At 38.1% G+C, this 16,282-nt stretch overlaps 1 protein-coding gene across 1 annotated transcript in view; it reads left to right on the top strand.

Annotated features, from left to right (window-relative positions):
• LOC136444005 (fibronectin type III domain-containing protein 5-like) overlaps window positions 1-16,282 on the top strand; it is a 29,136-nt gene that overhangs the window by 2,071 nt on the left and 10,783 nt on the right. The window lies entirely within an intron of this gene.

A 16,282-nucleotide genomic window follows, 5' to 3' on the forward strand; every position in this document is an offset into this window, starting at 1 on the left:
AGGGGGGTTGTATAACGGTCTTTGTTTATTTGTCTACATCATCTGAATGATGTCACTTTTGACCACAGTGTGTATAGGGTTGTGTTTGGTGTATCTTTACTTTATTTAGTGTAAGCAACATTGCAGAAATATCAATATAAGAAATTAACAATTCAAGTATCTACCTCCGTTTCACTTTTTCATATTTTGGAAATATTGGGTTATAATAAGATCCATAAAGATTTCAAGTTAAGATCTATTAAAAATAAGCGCAAGTATGGATTTATCTCAAACAGAGAATAGCAAAAGAATGTGCTAACTAAAACGAATCATTGGAACGAATTAGGGATTTCTTGCCTTCTAAGCGTGGTAATCAGTAATGCCTGAATAAAAATGTCACATCTATAGACCATACCCGCCATTGAAGTTTAATCTTTGAAAAAAAGTAGTAGAAACTGCTTTTGTTCAAAGGTTTAGTGGCGGTCAGCTTGTATCATATCCAAACTGCCATATTAAAACATCCTTTAAAAGCTGACACCTTCACACACAGAACTGGCGAGTTTGTTTTGCCAGCTTTATAGTCGTTAAGGCAAACTATGTATTGGGTCATGGCTCATCCGAATCTGAGTTTCAAAGCGGTCGATTGGTCGAGGTGACATCTGGGCTCTTTGAAAATGATGTAGGCGCCAGAAAATTGCAAGAACCCAGATGAAACATGTTGTCCGCACGTCTTGTCGCAGATAGAAGTGAACAGGTGTAACACGTTGCCAAACAATCAGCAGCAAATCAGATGTAATGTCTGTCACCATAGGAGATTAATGAAATGGGACTGCTAATGAAAGCAACAGGAGAATCATTAACCATGTCTTCGGCGTTGCTAAATCATGTTTCCTTCGTTTAATCAGCTCATGGCATGCATTGCCTGTCCCGTATTTTCAAAACTGGCACTGAAGTTTCTTTTATCCATAAGTCGAAGCGCTATCTCAAATAACACATAGAGCACTTTTGATTTAGATGCATGTGTATGAATTTCTTGGGAATGTCACGTAACATCTATGTCTATGTATGTATGTATATCTCTATATATCTATCTATCTAATCTATATCTACCTATCTCTCTCCCCCTCTCTATCCCAATCCCTCTCTCTATATATATTTATATTCATATATATATACTATTAGATAGATAGATAGATAGAGAGAGAGAGAGAGAGAGAGGGAGAGAGAGAGAGAGAGAGAGAGAGAGAGAGAGAGAGAGAGAGAGAGAGAGAGAGAGAGAGAGAGAGAGAGAGAGAGAGAGAGAGATTGGTACATACGTGACTTCAGGACTGCTAAACTGATTTGTATTTTACACAAACTTAACACGGTACAGGTAAAATACAAATCACAAAAGGTTTCCTTTATTGAAATCAATAACTTTACGTTTTATGATTATCATGATGGAGGGTGAAACACGTTTTGTTTCAGTTGAAATTATATTCAAGATTCCCAATTGGCATACAAAAAATCATCGCAGACATTTTAATTGATTGACGTAATCAGTCAAACTTACAGCATTCTATAGAAACCGTTTCTTAATTACATCCCGTCGGCTAGACACTTTTAATTAAAGACGTACTTCAAACTATTCAAATAACGTAATTTGTTTAATTGATTGGTCGATTCCTTAAACTAATTTGGTGGATCAACCACACATCCGTGCAACCTTTTGTACCTAGCTAGTGCTTTACTTTAGATTGAAGTTAATAGTTTCACATCATTATGTTCTTATCTTCTACACGAATACAAAGCGCTCTTGCCTGTGATAGCTCGAAATCCATACATCTGTTTCTACCGGACATAGCCTTTGTGTAGTTCTCTCTCACTCAACCAAGTGCCTGAAACTCCAGTAATAGAAAACTTTATTTACAGATAAGAAGGTTCAATCTGTACTCTCATTTCTGTGCCGGTTGGCCTTTAATTTCCTTCCGTTCGTGCAATCACATTGTAACGACATCGCTTGGCACACACACGGTGAAGAGTTTTATACGAAATCAAGAATACCCCACAACTGTACTATGTGCTTATCGCTTCCAACTTCCAAGATATACTAGTATCTTATGTATAAAACACATTATATGTTGATTAATAATTCTAGGGATAGATAAGTACGATGTTTTGTACAAGTTAATGTCCGTCTCGGCAGTTTGGCAAGGTCGTTTTTGGCGCAACAGTCTCGGGAGTGGTGCGTGCCATTCATCAAACAATGCCGCAAACCGTCACAGAAGCGCAAATGTCACTCCGCCGTCATCAATCTCCGGCGCTGGCTCGAGAATGACGCTGGGAACGACACGGTGTCCGGGGATTGAGAACATCATCATATTTCTTCAGGTGACAACAGAAAGATTATCGACGTTTTGATAAACTGCTTGCCTTTGATGGGCTGATTAAAGTATACATCATTGGTGTTAAGAGTCCAATTCCCAGACGTCCCGGCTGAGCTCACGTTACGTCTGGTCGACATGCAGACTATGTTTAACCTTCTACCAGCTGCCGAACTCTGTAACCAATAGAGAACTGGTTGCAAACGTATGTTTCAGTGTGCTAAAGGTTAAAGAGTCTGTTGATACTTCCATATCTTTTTATAATATGCTATCTGCAATTCTCTTTAAACTACATCGATTAAACCATGTCTTTTGTAATCGATAATTGTGTTTCTCCATATATATATATAGACTAATTATAGCACGTATTTTATGGGCAAGGATTATCATATACATGTAGGCTACAGCTTCCTGTCACGAAGCGTCCAGAAACACAAATCATCTTACATCAACATAGACATTTGCTTTGGTGCCTATATATTTGCTTCTCGTTGAATAAACAAAACCGTTATTAAGCATACGCCATTACATTTTATTGTTAATTACATAGAACTACAACTACGAAAAAATGCTTTTACCGAAAATTGATAAATGATTATCGCTGTTGCCAAATACTTAACATCGCCAAAGAGGCTGTTAGACCGTCTGGCTTCGATGTTGCTACAAAAAGAGGTGATCAAGCGCTGGATCGAATTGTCAGACAATCATAGAACGTAATGGAACAACTTTCCTTCAATTAAAGACAAGCTGGTTTTGACCTTGTTTGTCTTTGAGTACGGTTAAGCTGCCAATTTTGTGTCTCTCTAACCTTGACTTAATCTTGTCATATAATTGTATTGGCTCTCTGGTATGAATTTTGTGGAATATTCTTTAAACTATTTCTTGTATGCAACTTTACTTCAATTAGAGACAAGCTGCTTTTGACCTTGTTTGTCTTTGAGTACGGTTTAGCTGCCAATTTTGTGTCCCTCTAAGTCTAACCTTGACTTAATCTTGTTATGTAACTGTACTAGCTCTCTGGCACGGATTTTATTGAATATTCTTTATACTATTTCTACCCAAAAAAAGTGAAACAGTGGCGGTAGACAGACACGTTGTAAAATGTGAACTGAAAAATGCAATTATCAAGTCTGTGGCGCTCATTAAACGCAAATGTCTTTGATAATGTTTCAATTGTCATCCTCATAGTTTCATAAGCGAATGATTAAAAGCACAATAATGAGTTTTATCGTACAACCAATCGAATTGGTTTTTAGAAACAAATCATGTTTTGCTTCATCATGACACAATCTGATTTTCGGTGCCTTGTTTCTCTCAGGTTTTCTAAATCATTTAGCCGTGTCTTTCAGATCAAGGGATTACGACATACATATTAATAATTCATCTGCCATAATCTAATAAGCTAGTGTAAGAACCTTTTCTTCTAGGTCACAAATTAATACCATATGACTCTCCCTCAAGAATCCTTGCTTTTCTTCATTTGTCTTACGGAAAGAAATATTTATCAACATGGCAAAATTTCAGAAATATGGTAAAATGTGACATAAATCATGGATTGTTTTATTCTGCGTGGGGAGTTTTCACCCACAGGGACACGCAGCTAGACGGAAATTATGCAGGATTTGCAGTCAGATTGACTGTAATGGCTTTCGTTACTACTTCCCCTGGGTGTTGATGGACATGGAAGTGTTGTAAAGTGGCTCGTTTTCCTGACTCTAGAGAAGGAAGTTTAACGTTATGTTTTCAATGTTTTCTTCTTTGTACAATATAATCCATCTCTAACGTCCAAAGATGACACAAAGTATAGAGGGAACCAATATAACCCGCTAAACATAGTAGCCATTAGATGAGTTATCTTTAGTAAAAAGATTTCCCAAATGCACCAAATGCCAACGACCTTCGCCAATTTACGTCCTGACTTTACTAAAGTGCAATTTGTCTGGAAATTCAATCCAAAGTAGCGACGGCTGGCGACTCAAATATATATACACAGCGAAAGCTATGACTAGTAGAATGCAGTATTTGATATTCATTTCATAAATGTGTAATATGTCTATAAATCAGCACAATGGGGGCATTATGAATTTAGAGTAAGCTTTGGAAATTGAGACGCACACTGGAATGTGCGGACGCCGCTTGTAACTTTACGTTTGATTGATCCTAACATAAAAAGACGGTAGTTTGTACCTCACAAAGTCGGACTGGATCGCCATATCAAAAGTGTTGATTTAACGGTCACTTGTAAAGAAATAGTCGATAGAATGATCTAATGAACAAATACCAATAGTTACAGAGACTAGTGGATACGCAATTTGATCTCGAATGGCATTTCAAAGTCTTCGCGTTCGATAAAAAACGGAGAGTGTGTTTGTATCCGATACATACTAACGCCGCTGCAATCAGTTATGCATGGTCCTATAAGCTTTGTTGATATTGTCTATTCTGTAGTTTTCTTCTTCTTTTTTTCCGACACTCCTATCTATTCTACAAATTTGCATATTAACACTTTCCATGATATTAGCCCTTTTGCGTACTCTTTGACTCTATCAAAATTATTTGGAGCGGGGGCTTAAGTATAGAGTTGATGAGAACATTACTTTGATGTCATGATATAAAGTTGGCACTAGTACATTTTCTAAGTAAGGACACATAACTTGAATAAATCATAAATGTTACGATGTCCTCAAATTATAGATGAATACAAACAGTAATAAGAACTATGTTGTAAAGCTACATATATTAGAATCTTACAAATTATCTCAAATCAATGTTGCTATATATCATGTGTTGGCAGCAATTATAACTTATAACATTGACAGATGTTGTATGTTTGTGTTGTCTACGATACTAGAGTAGACACACATCAATTCATATTAGACGTGCAGTGAGCAGTTCAAGTACAAGTGAGTAAAAAAAGAAAGTTTTAGCGTTAGGCCATGTTGATTTTATTATATGGATGACATCCTCTGGGAACTGAAGACACGCGAAGACACCATAAATCTAGATACCAGCTAATCTTAAGATCGATGAACTTTATGGTAAACATGCTTTGGCTCAAACAATGTGATATATCAGTCAATATCTCATTTGCACATGATACATTGATGTAACCTTATACTTACGTCTCGTATCGAGAACATAAGATATGGCACCGCTTTTATCCTTGGCCTAAATTGAAACCTAAACATGACAACTAGTCTTGATATAGTGAAAATGTCACAAATGTGACACAAGGGAAGGGACCAGTCCTTAATCAAGCTGCGCAGTAGAGCCTAGAACGGTCGGGTTTCCTGCTAGGGAGGACAGAGAAATGTGTGGTTTTCATAATCTGCCCCAAATTTGTGCCCTTTTCCGTATTTTAACCTGTTGTAATTAAACCCTAATTGAGATAACCCTGCTTTCTAATTGGCTGGACACACAAAAAGCATCGGTATAAAAGATCAATACGCACAATAGGTCTCCTGAGTAGATAGCCATTGTGCATTTGCCAGCATGGCGAAGTTTTCTGATGAAATTTTGAGACATGTTTAAGATCAATTAACACATTTAACAGCTCTTGGACTTAATTACGATATATGCAAACTATGTAATATGATACATTCTACCTGGAGCTTAGTTACTCCCTTGTAGATTTCACAACAATTAGGTCAAAAAACTTTCATATCTGAAGTAAGAAATTGGACCAATTAAAGAGACAACAAGCCTGTGTGGCTTTTCGTGGGCCTCCCCTCGAATCTAGACAATACCTTTTAAATTGTACATAATCGAAACTAAGCAAAATTAACAAAAGAAAAATTGAAATTATACCATAAATCCTACTTAAACAAATAAAACAGAATAGGAATTACAAAGTGAATTTTGATTTGTAAACATAATAAGTGTGATTACGCTATGTAATAAATGCGATTACGCTATACATGATCAATGTTAAACATAGTTAACAATCTATAAAGAAATAGAAATAAGAAATATGTATTTTATTCATTTATTTATTTATTCAGATTTACCACATTTGTGGAAGGATTGACAGAACAGGTAAACTATCACCTTTTCAAGATGTCAACCCAGACCAAACTGTAAGGTTTGGACCATCGCACACTGGGGCATGCCCCTACTTTTTTCGAAAGGTGTGGTGGGTTCTTTTACGTGCGCGGGGTGTGGCTCTCCCCAAATACGGGACCTCCATTTAACGTCCTATCCGAGGAACTCCCTAACCCTAGATGAGCTAGGTACTCATTTACACCTGAGTGAAGTGAGAAAAGTCGTGTTAAGGGCCTTTCCCAAGGGCACAACGTCGGGGCGCAAGTTCGGACATGTCTCTGGGCACAACCTGGGATTAGATCGCGGGTCCCATTGTTTCTTCAGGTCCCCTAGCCGCCAGGTGTTATGAAGCGTAGTTTTAAAACTTAAAGGTGCTCTCTAGATGATGAATGTCAAATCGAGAATCCACTGGCCGTCCCCATCCCCGAATGTCCTAGTTAACAGAGAGAGACAAACCAATTACATTACTCATGAAAAATGGCGCCTCTACAGATGCTAACACCTACTACGATTGTCAAGTTGAACCTTACAATTGTGACGCAACGTTATGGGAGATCTTTAGATGATTACAGCGATGTGGTTAACTTTCAAGCACGTTCTTACAGTGATATGTATCTCCTTGACAGCAACGTCTTGTCAAAGCCACTTTTTTAGTCAAGGAGAGGAAAGAGACAACGTATACAAGTGCTTGAAACGGAGAGATAACCGTACATCACGAATCCCATCTCTCTAATGGGATGGCGCGTTTCCAAAGCAGTTTGTCTCATCGGTGTGAAATATAGGTGGGGATGAAATAGACAAGCAGCGAATTCGAGTCGTGATGTTAACGATGCAAAGTGTTCTTACTGTCGTGTATACTTGACAACAAAAGAGAACACGAAGAATCTGTAGAGTGACATTAAAACCTATGTGTACTTTTTGGAAGCCAACTTCATTGATAGAAAATCCTGACCATAGCATGTCCAGAACACGAGATATGAAAAACGGAAGTACCGCTGCAGTACCATGAAGAGACACCAGGAGGCTCATAATCTAATCACTTTAAGTTTCTGTCACACCCTACCATCACACCAAATATGAAACCAATCCACCAAGCCGTTCTTGAGTTATTCTGTTGACCAACAAACACAGAGAGACGGAGACAGACAGACACACAGACAGACAGACAGACAAACGCTACTGAAAATATAACCTCCATGACATCTCATTGAGGTAATAAAAAATATTTCAGTGAAGAAAAAAATTAATGATTTAAGATTGAACCCTTTCAGTCAAAAGGACATTTCTGCATCTTATAATGTAAAGACTACACGGCCCATTGAAGATTTCTATCATTGGAGATGTGGCTATTTTACTTCATGGAATCATATTTCAAAAGGTCTTCATGTTTCATCAAATCCCAAATAAACACGTTTTTTTCGGTCTAATGGTAATACATCACTTCAGTTGAGCTCATAAAATAGACAACATGCTTGAACGAACCGGCAAGAATTCGCACCCAATGGAAATCTGATCTCATAATGGAAACCAAACGGCAACGGAAGTAACCCATTACAAACGGTGATGTACCGTACATATCTTTTAACAGCTTTATATGGCCACTTTTCCACCTTGCTTCATTCTGATGAAGTTTTAAATGCCATTTGTACGTTTGTCAGTAGACACCACCGTTGCTATTGGTACGTGTAGTAGACCATATACCACTGGCGGCGTCTCTGAAAGCCCCCCTCTCACTGGACCCGCGGCACGCTGGCGGCGTCGCTGCGTCCTAAACTGGATTTGTGTTACCCTTGAGTTTATGATGGGAATATCATTCAAAACGTACAAGTATGACCAAAAAGACAACAACAAAAAAAGCTTGAAAAGATTCGTTTTTTTTTTTCGCTGACATTCGTTGAGTGCTTTGTACTACTGTAGACAAGAAAGGTCTGCCTATACATCTTTCAGGTAATCCATTTATTGACCAGTTTCCTACTCTTTAACAAAGAGGTCTTGAAAGGGCCAGTGTAAGGAGAGGAAAATAAGGACAGGTGAATTTGGGCTGAGAGAATGACTTCTTGTCAAAAAAAAAAACACGACAAATTGAGATGAAGAAAATTAACTTGTTGTGTGTCCATTTTCCTTCTTAGTTGGACACATCTAAGTGATGCAACCCCTTTTGAAATGTAAGAATCAAAATTACGTTTGCTTCTACAAAGTACCGAACACTTTTCTTCTGCGGCGTGAAAAATCCTTAGCTTGTAAAGCAGTTAAGAATCTAAAAAAAAACTCAGTGTCACGTGGTTATGTTATACCCAATATAGCGCACTACTTTTCGGGCGTGCCAGAAGATAGCCTCTCAACCAAGTACAGAACAAGATGGCACATTGATAGCGCCGACTCATTTGGCATCATCCATATTGTAATCTCTTCTTCAAGTGCAGATGTCTGCTTGTCTATTCGTGTTGATTGATGACTTCGTTACCTTCTGTGTGCTACCCATACCGAAAGAGTGCTTGGTTATCTCTTCCACTTTGAACGCTCATCAATTTCACTACAGAAATCTTTATCTCAGAACTTGAAGGGACTAAGGATATGTTTCTGTGTTCACTTTGAGAACATGCCGTGGCGATTTGTTATCTGGAATTCAAACGGCAATCCGGCCCCAAGCGGTGTACAGATAAAGGTCTACCGAAGATGCTGTTCAAGGGATTCCGAGACGACGGAAGGAAAGTGGTTCTTCCATCATGCTATTCCCAACTGAAGTTGTATAACGCATTGTGTGGGTACAGTAATACGCCCATTACTCATTCCTAGGGGAACACACTTAGAAGATTACCGTTTTCTCCAAAATTCACTCAAGGTATAAGAAGAGGTTTCAGTGCGATACTTACTGCATTCTCTTACTGGATTCGAACCCGCGTCCTTTAGCTCCAAGCGGAGTTCTAGGACGCGAGTTTGGAACAGTGTAGGGTGATTTACACTGAACCGGGACGTCGGTGATGCAAGAAGTAACAAATTTTGATCTTTATGTTTTTCCTTAAGTGGATTCACGGATTTCAGAAATCCACGTGCCGTTTTGGCGTTCTTTTGCCATTGTCTTTGTAGATGTAGAAGATTTTTAAAAAACGCTTCGCTGGTCCATGCGCCAAGAAACTGTTCTCAATTATCTTCACGTTTGGGGTACAGTTGATGTGACATCAATCAAATTGTTCTGTGTCAAAAATAATTTACAAAGATATCTAGAAAAAAAGCATTGAGAAATAAAGGAGTATATGATCATATTTGTAAGAGTGAAATACAACTAGACTGTAAGAGCATCGAGTGATATACGATGAGAAAGTATTACCCTATAGGGCAGAGTACACGAGGCCCAAAAGACCACAGCTCGTTTCCCTACCATTATGTGCACTTGCCAATGCCATATCAAAGTACTGGTTCAGCCAGGAAGTCTTCAGGGCCATGTCTTACGGACTAAGCGCGTTGGCGGATGTCACAAATGCCGGTTCAATGTAAAGAGAGTCAGCACTTTGGGGGGAAATCTAGGTTCTTGGAAATGCAGCGAAGCGTCCCATGGGTTAATAACTCACGTAATACGTAAGAGGGAGTCATGCTATTGAACTAATGATGTTCATTTTTTATTCCCCGTAGTGAGGGCTGGCTGACTCGACCATAATACGCTGTCATTTATATATGTTACAATTTGTATGCTATATGTAATAGAAGCTAATTCCTTGTATATATATATATATATATATATATATATATATATATATATATATATATATATATATATATATATATATATATGTGTGTGTGTGTGTGTGAAATGAGCAATTTGCGATATTCTAGGCGATATCATGATCGCCTAGAATATGTAAATGTATCTATACACTTTAAACAATAACAATGACAAGAAGAAGCTGAATTCTGATGAAGTTCTATCGATGTTTTGTCCATAATTTCCACCTAGGAAGCCAACGGTTTTTGAATAACCAAAACGATACTGAACCCGGGCATTAGGTCGTAATGTACCACCATCTCTGAGTGGGCTTGGACTTTGTTTATTTGTTTGCTTGTTTTTTTGTTTTTTGTTTTGTTTTTGTTTCGCACAGCCAATATATCACATTGGACGTAACAAACCAGTTCTGTATGATAAGTACAAGCTGTAAGTGTATGCCAATTCACTCACTCCGGGAAGGACCCCTGCTCTTTTTTTATAAGTGTGGTGGGCTATTTAACGTGCTCAAGATGTGGAATTCCCCAAATGCGGAACATCCGACTTTACGTCCCATCCGAGAAAGCGCCCCTAACTGAAGCTATAACGTTATATGTACTCATTTTCAATTGAGCCTATTGGGGAAATAGGTGTAATGTATCATTTCCAAGAGTACAACATTTTTAGATTGGGAGATCGTGCTGATAGCTTCATTGAAAGGCTAATAATAATGGTATGTCTTTGTCGGCTTTCGTACATATTCAATCTTTCAAGTCTTTTGAAATGGCAAAAGCGGGATTAACCAAAAACAGAAATCCAGTTGAAATATAAAAAGAAATGTACTGACCCATGCAATATGATACAATAAAAAGTAAGTAAACTTAACATCTGCCTTACCACTTCAGAGCACCTACACCATTCTTTCCGATTGACTACAAGACATTTGCATCTATCTTTTTGCTTCTTTCAAACAGTCTTAACTTTACTTGGCTGGCCTTTATTTCAAGCTTTCCTTACGCGTAACTCGCGTACCCAGCACGCCGAAGTGACTTTCTATAGGCTCCCTAAAGGTGTGTGAAAATCGATGTGGGCAGCCTGAGCAGATGCCTAGTCTTACGGGTATAATTGCGGGGGACGGTAAAGTTCTAACCCCTGACTTAAGCCAGAAACACCCTGCAGAAAACAACCCCCGCGCTGTGTCACGTTATGTCTATGACAAATGTCTTTCACAAGGAGAGTACCCATTTTGATGACTCATCTGGCAAGTAGCTGTATGCAAATGATCACAAAGTTGCCGTGTTTTGCCCAAAGGGCCTTTAAAGACTGGAACATTTTGCATCACGGTCCAAAAGGTTAATGTGCAAGCTGTTTGGTCGTGATGGTAGATGGGCGATGTCGGGCACTGATGTCATACATGTTATATGTAAAAGAAGAAGAAGAACTTTATTGCACGACAATTGTACATGGTACAAAGTATGGCAAGAATTCGTCAACATAATACAAAGTAGAAGTATAAAATAAAACTCAACATCCTAATTACCTTCGCCGAGAAGGTTATGCAGAGGGTAGCGTTTGTATGTGTGTCTGTAATTGACCAGCATAACTCAATAAGGCTTGAATGGATTGTCTTGATATTTGGTAGGTGGGTTGGTCTCGGTGAGACCTAAAAGTGATTAGATTTTGGGTCGCCTAGCGGCTTGTTACTAATACAATACAATAAGCTAAAGGGATAGCATATGTTTTTGATATAGTGTTATAGTCGAGTTGCTGTAATCATTAGTTTCGGTAATTTTTCTAATGTGAAAGCAGTAGTTTAGATATTTACCTATTTTCGTATTGTGGGGATTGTTGCATTTGGTCAGGGGCTACATTATTACATCTGCCCGTCTCTATTTTCAACGTATTTTGTATTATCCTTACAGTTTTTTTTCCGTTTGCAGAAAAACTAACAAGCATTTTATCACATAGCTGTGATATTCTTATTCTTTATCTCCAGTGTTACAATGTAATAACTATAGAACGACGTAATATCCTTCAACGTACATATAATATTATTACTAACTTTATGGACATGAGCGCCGTTTGTTGACCATATATTTAATATTGAGGTCCAGTCACGAAATTACGATATCATATTGGTCTTCTAGTACCTAGAACTTTATGTGTTTGGCTGTCTTAACTTTTCTGCTAAAAATAGTATGATTAAGTAGCATTCACAGAGTTAGATAAATTGATTTTTTTATGTAAGAGCAACACAGTTAAAGATTGTTCAGTTCATCCTCTGTGAGGTGACATGTCACTGTCGAGCGTGACAGTGCGCAATTCATCATCTTGTAGACCATATTCTCTTCTATCTTCTTCTTAAGTGTCAAAGATGGGCGACCACGCCTACGATTCTCATCGGTTTTCCAAAGAAGAACCATGCCAGCCATTTCCTCGTGGGGCACGGCGGCTTCCTGGGTTGCGGATCGCATTCCTTAGTGTGCGCATGCGTAAGATTAGTCTCGCGAGATCTCCCATGGCATAACATGACCCGCCAGTGCCGACCTACGGATACGTGTAACCTTTGAAATCCGTGGCAGGTCACAAGTTGCCTGCTTGTTAAAAGAAGAGCTTTAGTGCACGACAATTGTACACGGTATGGCAACAACTATCAAACATATGCATAGTACAAAATACAGGTTGTTTTATGTTTTATTTAATTCGCACATAAAAACAGAAAGCAATAATGAAAAAATCAGAAGTACAATAAAAACGTACAGGAGGGGGATGAAGCCTGCAAGGCTTATAGAAGGTATAGAATAAAACTTAATATCCTAAATACTAATGCAATTAGGGCTAGCATATATCATTAGTTTTAGTATTTCTTTCTAATGCCAAATGTTATGTGGCTCCTCCATAATATGTCGAGGGCTCCAAGATGTAGGTGGGTGCAGTTGTCATCAGGCAGATTACATGATATCTTGATATTACAGATTTCCACACATTTGTTAAAGAGGAATCTAAGAGAAATCAACAAGGGAGACATGACGATGTTAGAAGTAGCAGTCACAATGCTTCTAATCATCGTGCTTGTTTTTGCAATGGTTCATACTCAGCGTGGCATCCTGATGCACACGTTTTCACAACGATCTGACACCATGTACGTTGTACCTACAGTTAATGCATGTACACGTCGCGGCGTATCTAGTACTGTTGTCGAAGTAAAAGTGGTGATATAAGTTTATAGATGGGAGTATCATCTTCACAAACGTTACATGTATAGTTAATACATGTACATGTCACATCGTATCTTGTACTACTGTCGAAGTAAAAGAGGAGATATATAAGTTTATAGATGGGAGTATCATCTTTACAAACGTTACATCTATAGCTAATGCATGTACATGTCACAGCGTATCTTGTACTACTGTCGAAGTAAAATAGGAGATATATAAGTTTATAGATGGGTAGGATCACCTTTACAAACGTACGTTGTACCATGTACGTTGTACCTAATACATGTACATGTCGCGGTGTGTCTTGTACTGCTGTCGAAGTAAAATGGGTGATATAAGTTTATAGATGGGAGTATCATCTTCACAAACGTTACATCTATAGCTAATGCATGTACATGTCACAGCGTATCTTGTATTGCTGTCGAATTAAAAGGGGTGATATACGTTTACTGATGGGGGAGTTTATTCACAAACGTTACATCTATAGCTAATGCATGTATATGTCGCGGCGTATCTTGTACTGCTGTCGAAGTAAAAGAGGAGATATATAAGTTTATTGATGGGTAGGATCATCTTCACAAACGTTACGTGTATAGTTAATGCATGTACATGTCGCAGCGTATCTTGTACTACTGTCGACGTAAAAGGGATGATATAAGTTTATAGATGGGTAGTATCATCTTTACAAACGTTAAGAGGATTCGCGGATATTACAGATATCATTCTATGTGATTCGGTATTTTGTCGAATTCGTTGCCCACTTTTTCTTGTCGTAGCGCAGTAAAGGTTTGAGTCTCTGGAAGATCTGGGGGTATGTTTGGGGGTTGATCCATACCATCCGTCAGTCTCCCAAGCTGATTACTGTTACAACAAGGATGACAGCCGACCGCATTACGACTCCCTGCAGTGTACAATCGTCTGACATCCGTGCCTCCCAGACATGTCTATCATTCTGATCATTACATCCTTTGCGGGATTAATCTGTACTCATGTGAGCCTTACGAATACAATGCAAACAGTGAGGATGATCGAGTGTTCAGTTGCTTGGATAGTTTGGTTGCTTGGCGGTTGAAATCGACCTAATTTACAAAATGCAAGATAAAGTATCAAATTAACATAGTGGTAATAATTCATCGAAAGTTGTTTTATGATTCCGATCGCGAGTGACAAGGAAAACTTAGCAAATATTCGAATGAGAACAAAACGTTTATATACTTTCTAAGATTTCATTTTGCAGATTTGAACATGTAACGTTAGATGCTGAATAAACTGCTGCGTTAGACTGCTTCAATTAAAACTAAAAGGTATACAAATGGAAAATACATCATACATTGGTCAGAATATATCTTGAGATTATTCCAAAATGGAAACTACTCTCACAAAAGAAACCCCAACATTTAAACATCTATCAATCCAATGGTCAATACTTCTAAAAAAAGTCCGTGAGAAAGGTACTATCTGCTTCTCTTTTGATAGAGTAAGATATTGAACGCCAGAAATCACAAGGCCACACTTCCCAGGTATTATCCTGTATGGAATTCTAGACCTGCTTGCAGCAATACGATGCATTACCATCTGATGTAGGGCGGGACATGGCATCTATTTTACACTGCCGTGATGTATTACTGCAGTAGTTACTGAACCGCAAACGATTCTGCCTATCCGTCAAATGTTCCTACAGTTGAAAGGAAACTTTGCTGATAAGATTGATCTGAAAGATCACTTTGGTAAATCCAATGTCCACACCGCCGGCAGGACCTATATTTCACATCCTCTGATCTTTGAATTAATGTATGCCCATACAATGTAATGTAATTTATAAGTGTATACTGTATTGCCTATTCGTTCCAAAGCCTCTACTTGACATTTGTCATTGCGTTAATGGAAGCACCAAAGTCATGGTCTCCTTCGCAGTTATAGGCACCAGGGGGTCCACTAATTTCATTAACACATAATTGGATAATGAATCATATGACGATAAAATGCTTGGAAACCTAATTCACCAAAGTCATGAAAATGACTTGTTGTTCATTCTAATTGATATGTTGTATCTTCAGATACTCTCTTACTGGAAGTGTTTTTGAAACTTTGATGGCATCAAAAAATTCTCCCGCAAGCGATTTCAGAGGGCCGTACTCCGTTAGTTTGCTTTGATATCGACGCAATTGTTCCAGTTACAAGGCCTTCACAATAATCTGTAAAACAGAATATATATAAAGTTTCCTATAAACTTATTCAAATTACTGGCTTACAAGAAGAAGAAGAACTTAATTGCGCGACTATTGTAGCAGGTACAAAGTATGGCAACAACAGTAAACATAGAACAAGACATGAGTATGGAATAAAACTATTCACTACATCAAAATGACTATCTTAGGTTTTACATGATTCAAGTTTTCTAATTTTGAGTATCATTATTTTTTCTAATAACAAAACAATCTTTTATATATTTGCCTATTTAACACTGTATGAGCTGTTGCATCTAAATATATAGTCAAATCTATCTGTGGCATTGAGTGTCTTAAAATCTGAAGTACTTGAATTGAGAAAGGTGAATAACTCAACTCGTAGGGCATCATATTTAGAGCATTCCATAATAAAGTGAAACTCATCTTCAATTCGATTAGGACAGAATGGGCAAAACCTTTGGTCGGGAGCTACATTAAAGTATCTACCTGTTTCTACATGAATATCCATCTTACCTTGGACAATCCCGTGGTGTCTACTACAGGTCCCATTCACACTACTTGAAACAATAGCCTGACAAATGATGTACGAACTCCAGTTCACATTGGGTAGACGCGTTTAGTTACTAAACGCTACTATGTGTCCTACCTACAAATATCATGTTTGATTCGTTAGCATGCATACTATCCCGATGAACCATACAAAGGTTCAAAATGAGAAGAGGTCACATACGGGCTTAATTCTTAGGTTATTCATACCTCCTTGGTGTAAATGGTGATTTATAAAGTGTGTACGTA

Source organism: Branchiostoma lanceolatum, chromosome 10 (genome assembly GCF_035083965.1).
Source record: "Branchiostoma lanceolatum isolate klBraLanc5 chromosome 10, klBraLanc5.hap2, whole genome shotgun sequence".
Classification (NCBI taxonomy): Eukaryota; Metazoa; Chordata; class Leptocardii; order Amphioxiformes; family Branchiostomatidae; genus Branchiostoma; species Branchiostoma lanceolatum.